At 32.4% G+C, this 6,646-nt stretch overlaps 1 pseudogene; it reads right to left on the bottom strand.

Moving 5' to 3' along the window:
* Positions 1-2,230: 2,230 nt before the first annotated feature.
* On the bottom strand, positions 2,231-6,311 carry LOC127675723 (odorant-binding protein 1a-like; annotated as a pseudogene).
* Positions 6,312-6,646: the final 335 nt, after the last annotated feature.

The raw sequence follows: 6,646 nt of genomic DNA, 5'->3' as shown, positions 1-6,646 counted from the left end.
TGAAATCTCTCAGACACCGAGTCAACAACCAAGCAGCACACACTAGCTGGTCCCAGGCCCCTGACAAATATACAGTAGAGCACTGTCTGGGGTGACCTCAATGAGAGAAGATGTACCTAACCCTGGAGAAACTTGGGAGCCAGGGAGTGGGGAGGACTGACAAGATGTGTGTGGGTGGTCTAGGAGTTAGGGTACATCCTATTGGAGACAGGGAAGGAGGAATGGGATGAGGAACTGTCTGAGGGTAGAACAGGAGGGGAAAATGGCTGGACTGTAAAAAAATGATTATACATATGTGACTTTTAAAAGTGAAATCTTTTTACAAGGCATGGGAAAGAAAGTGAATTAATAGCCTTCTTTCAACAACAAAAAGACTATGTCATGGTTTCTTAATCACATCAGCTGTTTATGGATACTACTTTGCATCTGTGTCATCTTTAGATGATACGAAACAGGATGTAACAACACTGTCTATATTCTTCTCCCTTTCACTCTTCCTATCCTCAGAGAAGACTGCATCTGCTTCTTCTTTCTTGATAGCTAACTACCTTCTAAGGAACCACTGTAATAAACATAGAAAATGTAATACATAATTGCATATTTGTTGTGTTTGGTATTATGGATTACAGTGAACTTATTCTATTCCTTAAAACTGATTGACTCATTCATATACTATTTGAAAGTACCTGGATTCCTTTGCTTGCTGGAGTCATCAAACAAAAGATAATCCCCTTAAATGAATTTTTGGAAAAGATATTTATTTCATCTATTTTAAATAATGTGGAAAATTTAGCCAGAACCAATTAGTTTGTTATGTGAAATACTGTAGTGTGCTGGAATAATTCATCCTTCTATCACAAATAACAGGTGATACTAAATAATAAGCAAAATAAAAAAGTTCAGTTCTTTGATGTTCTGGGCAATGCATCCTGAAGTGTGACATTTTCAAATATTATAATTTTTTTACATATAAATATATTATTTGTTCTGCATTTATGTGTTTCATATATTTAGGTATAATATTTATATGCCTTTTAAACAAGACTTTTTCACAAGGTCATTATTGATTCTTGAATCACTTTATTTAATCATTCAAAGAAGAAAGAGCTGATCATGAGAAGAGGAAGGAAAGGCAAGACAGGTATGCAGTACCTTGACTGCACAGGGGAGGAAAAAATGTATTTTGAAAGAAAAGTTGAATTGTACATGATACTGATTCCACAGTCAAGAGGTTATGAAGCATAATTCTCATCTTTTTATCTGTGAAAACATGAAAAAAAGTAACATATGGTTGAGCTGATAGGAAAGGTTTTCTCAATGAGATTGCAGCAGAACAAAGTCAAATATAACAATTTAGATTATAGAGAAAGAATTAAACACAAGGAATTCATTCATAGAAATAATATGTGCCCCATACATTGGATATAGAGAGTTACTACAGTAAATAATAATAATGTGGGCCTACATGCAAGTTTAAAATGATCAAAGTACATATTGACCAGGATTATACCAGGACTGCTTAAAATATATTCCAGAAATCATACATAAATGAAAAATTTTCAAATTGAAAAAAACAAATATTCTTGATGGAATATTTTTAAAATAGAAACATTAACAATTCTGAATGATAAAAAGTATTTAATATTGTTTTCTACATGAAATTATTCTCTAACTCACAGTTATAACGATTGGATTTTCAAATACAAAAACTAGTAAAACTCTTGCTTGATTTTGCTTCATTTACAAACAACTACATTTACTCACATGCTTATGTCAAACTTTTAAGTAAAAACACTTCTCAATTAAAACAGAGAGGTAGGTATATATGGCGTCTCTTTTGACTCACCTACAGAAGATTGTTACTGAGGGCAGGGATCTGTAAAAGAAAGTAAGGGGGGTAAGGAGCAACAAAGATTTTATCACTAGAAAATGAGAATAGCTCCCAAAATATTCTATCTAAATTAGGAATGAGATATGTGTGTATGAATTTATATATACATATATATGCATATATATACATATATATCTATGTATAGAGATGCATAATTATATATACATACATATATATGCACATATATACATATGTATATATGCACATATATACATAAATATACATATAAATATATGTAGAGATAAATTTATATATGTCTATTAATATATTTAACATATATACGTATATATGCTAAAGCACAAAACAACATGCATTAACTTTACCTATATCCAGGACTTCTCAAATATTTTCAACAGGAATGTGCTTTGACGCGGCAAATTCCACAAATTTCTCATTTTGTTCATGAGTTAAAGTTTTATGTCCTGCATTCCATGAATAATAATGTCAGAGATTTATTCATGACAATTCTGCATTATGTAAGTTGCTTCCTTTGTGTCCCACTATGATATTTAATGAAAAGACCCAACTTCCCTAAATTCATTTACCATGGATAGGGTCAATACTGATAATAAAATTTAACCCAAGGGTCACAGACATAACTAATAAGGTGACCTTGTAGTATAAGATTACTTTCCAGTATTTTATGAATAACAAAACTTAAAAACTATTTGTCTATGGAAAGTACACATATCACTCTCATATAATCTTAAAAATAAAAGTGCCAACAACTTCTATGGAAAATGGAAACTCCCCATTTCTCTTGGGCTATACTGTATGTTTTAATTTTCTACACATTTAGTGAAATGACACTGAAAATGGTCTGAACTTTGGGAAATCACATATGCTCCATTTGTCCAGGGAGGAAACATGAACATGAATTCTTCCAATCACTTCCTTCGTTGCCCATGATCTTTAGTGTCATGCCACTCTATTACAATACAACATTCATGTAGGTCCACACACAATCTGGTTATCAGTTAGTGGAAAGAACTTTGGACGTCCTATAACACTGTACTGGGGGGAATGGTGAATCTGACTTAGTCTTTATTTTCAGAGTAGTAGCTTTGTTACTATTTCAGAGATCCACTGCCATTCTTACCAACAACAAATATCAATTTTGTTTTCCGGCTGGCTCTGTCAACATTTTCACTGTAAAAGACTATGTTCTCTGGTGTCTGCTTCACAACTACATAATGATTATCCCCTTGATCTGTAATGATAATAAAAATATTTCAAAAGTCAGTAACACTCAATTTTCTGATGTCACCTATTTGTGAAACATTAATGTTGAGCCTGACAGTTGCAATAATCACTGAATCACTAATATACAATCCATGCATACATGCCTATTCCTGTAGACATTCCTGTTCCATATATACATTATAATATGAGGAATATCTATTTGTCTGCTACAAAACTGATCAAAACTCCAAAGAATAGAGACTTTCTAGTTCTCTGAATATCTTGTGCCAATTCTAGTAGGACTATTGATTAGGTATTATTGACACTTTCAACCAGATATCAAAGGCTGTTGGTGAATTTTGTGAGAAGTTAGAACTATGTTTTTAAACATTGGAAAATTGATGAGAAATGTATACATATACTCAAAGAGATAGTTACTAATTAGTAACATGTACAAAATATTGTACTTTCTCTATTATTAATTAAATGGATATACATAAGACATTTTTAGAGATTACTAGATGTTCATAAAATGGATGTGTGTAACACAGAGTGACAGAGACAGACGGAGATTTGTGAGAAACAATTGCACATATTCTGTGATCAAACTTACAAGAAAGTAAAAAATATATATATTAGGATCTGGTCCCTTTCAATTCCAAATCTGTTTTTGAATGATGATATAAAATTAGCTAACAAATCTTCAGGACAATAGACTGTGCCATCTTTTGTTTGATTTTGTTTGTTTCTCATGCTTTAATATCAAGTGCAAAGTCAAATTATGTATAATTTATTTGAATACTGTTGCTATTATTTTAGGATTACATACAACATTGAAAAAGTCAGTTTGAAATATTTTAACAAGTATTATGAATAACTGCTTTTCATAATGAAAGTTTTTCAGTCAATATTCAGAATATTAAATTATCTACCATACCTGAGAAAATAAATATTTAAAATAAAAGTGTAAACTAAAATTTTCCTCAGTCAAGAATGACAGATCATGTTTTTATTTCCAAGAACAGGGGGAAAAGAGGCAAGAATTCATTGAATATGTTTAAAAACAATGAGGCCTAATATGGAGTAGTAGGATTTGCAAATAAAAAATGATGCAATGTTAAAAGATAAAACAGTAAAAATTATCTGGAAATATTGTTTTTGAGGAAAAGTACTTGCAACATATATTGTTAGAATTTTTCACATCTTTATCTATCAATGGTTTTCTCCAAGTAAACCTCAGGTGACCTAGAATTTATTTGTACTTGGTAACATATCTGAGGAGGTTTGGAGAGATTAATAAATTTCCAAACAATTCAAATTAACTCTTAACCTACATAACATTGGCCAGCTGAACTTTCAACATAAACCACAATGCTTTAGTCCCAGATGGTGCTCCCAGAACCTGTACTTACACTGGGTTCTGAAGGTCTCCACCATCTTCTTGCAAATACCCAGTGACTGTGGTCAAAGAGCAATGTCCATTTTCACTAAAAAATATTAGAGAGAGAAACAATGATTTGTTCATTGCTACCATTGAATTCATATTATAGATCAAGTGTTATAATGCATTTAAGTAAGAACTGTGATCAATTATGTTATCACTGTACAGAAATTGGACCTAATTACCTAATTTTTCCCCTGAATGTTCATCTAAAATTTTCCTATTTCTTGTTCAGAAAATATACTGATGCAGTCATATAGTTTTTGTTATTTGTGCCAATTTCCCCCCTCCTATGAAGGTTCTGTGATATACTTATACAAACTGGAATAGTCATTGTGAAAGAAATTCTGTATGAAAATTCTCTTGAACTAGTCCAGCCATAGAATAGAAATGGGTTTATGCATGTATTTCAAGTGGTATTATATGTAACCTAAAAGTTAAAGTTGTGACTAGACATCCAAATGGCAGAGAGACCCTTTTAATGTAGAGCTAATAAAAAAGATACTAAAACTAGAGTTATCTGACCTATTTGTAGAGGATGAATATGAAATCACTGATTGAATAATAAAAGATCTATGATTTGACCTAGGTGATCACACACTTCACCTAACTACAGATGATTTCTTTAGAGGGTTTTCTCTTGAACAGAGATAATAAAATTCAATGGCAGCACTCCAACCAGAATGGTCCCACAGGGTGAATTCATAAAATTGGAGACATATTCTCTCTCTGAGTGGTTTTCAGATATAGGCCATTATAGAATAATATTATCACATTGCTAATAATGGGGATTTTGGATTCATGACCAGAATCAAAACATTCCCCTGAAAATTACATCACTTTAGCATTAATAAGTGGTATGGGCAGTGAGTGCCTCCTAGCACTCAGGAGGCAGAGGCAAAACAATTTCTGAGTTTAAGGCAAGCCTTGAATGCAGAGTGAGTTCCAGAAAATCCAGGGATATGCAGAGAAACACGGTCTCAAAAACAAAACAAAACAAAACAAACAAACAAACAAAAAAACCCAAACCAAAACAAAACGAAACAAAATGAAAATAGTTTGTTCAGTTTACATTCTGGATTATTTGCTTACTGGACATAAAATGTGATTTTCAATATCTTGCAATCCTCTTCACAAGTAATTTCACGACAATAGAGTCTCATTTCTCCAGCTGGTTCGATCTTGTCTACATTATCAGCAGCGATAGCAACAGTTTTTCATTCTCCTTCAATCTGGAAAAGCAATAAAAATGACAAAAGAAAGCCATAAATACCATTAAAATATGAGTTGGTTTTCACATCTCTTCTCTCATAAACCATACAATATTTTAAGAGTAGGTATTTACCATTCTTCTCTCAGTCATTAATATATTTAAAATCAATGGAAATATTCATCAATGATATTTCATTTGTTAGTTTGAAATAATATTATCAGGAACTCAAAAAATATAATGACTTTATATATATATATATATATATATATATAGAGAGAGAGAGAGAGAGAGAGAGAGAAATCAGGAACCTGCAACTCCTTATATTTTGTCCTTATACAATCTGTAAATCCAATCCCTTATCTCACTTCTTACATCTTAGAAATCATCTGATTGGAAAAAAATGTACCTGAATAAAACTCAGAAGGGTAATTTAATGAAGATGGACTTGCATGGATTAACTACATGACATATCACATCCACAGAATGATGCTACTGAGGAAGCTCACACACAAACACAGACCTCACACACTTACCTCAGCCTGTGCCAGTCCAAATGCCAAAGCCAGCAGCAGAAATTTTACCATGATGGCACCTGACTTTGTTCTTCTACAGAAGCCCAAATTAGATAACTAATTGTGAAGGATGTGGACTAACAAAGGTTTTTATACAGTTAGTGGAAGGGAGGGACATGGAATGAACCAATAATTGATCAACAACTAGAACAATCTAGTTCTGCTCAGTACTTCCTGCTGTGCCCTGGCAGATGAAATATGAACTCATGTCCTTAAAGGAATATGATTATCCATCAGACCATGATTTTTTGATGACTAATTGAGCATTACACTTAGAATGAAAGGAGTATCTCTATGATAGCATTTATGAGTAATTCTTTGACTCCAGAAATGTAGTGGTGGGTAAA

The sequence above is a fragment of the Apodemus sylvaticus genome, chromosome X, assembly GCF_947179515.1.
Source record: "Apodemus sylvaticus chromosome X, mApoSyl1.1, whole genome shotgun sequence".
In the NCBI taxonomy this organism is placed as follows: Eukaryota; Metazoa; Chordata; class Mammalia; order Rodentia; family Muridae; genus Apodemus; species Apodemus sylvaticus.
This window is presented reverse-complemented; position numbering and strand designations above follow the sequence as displayed.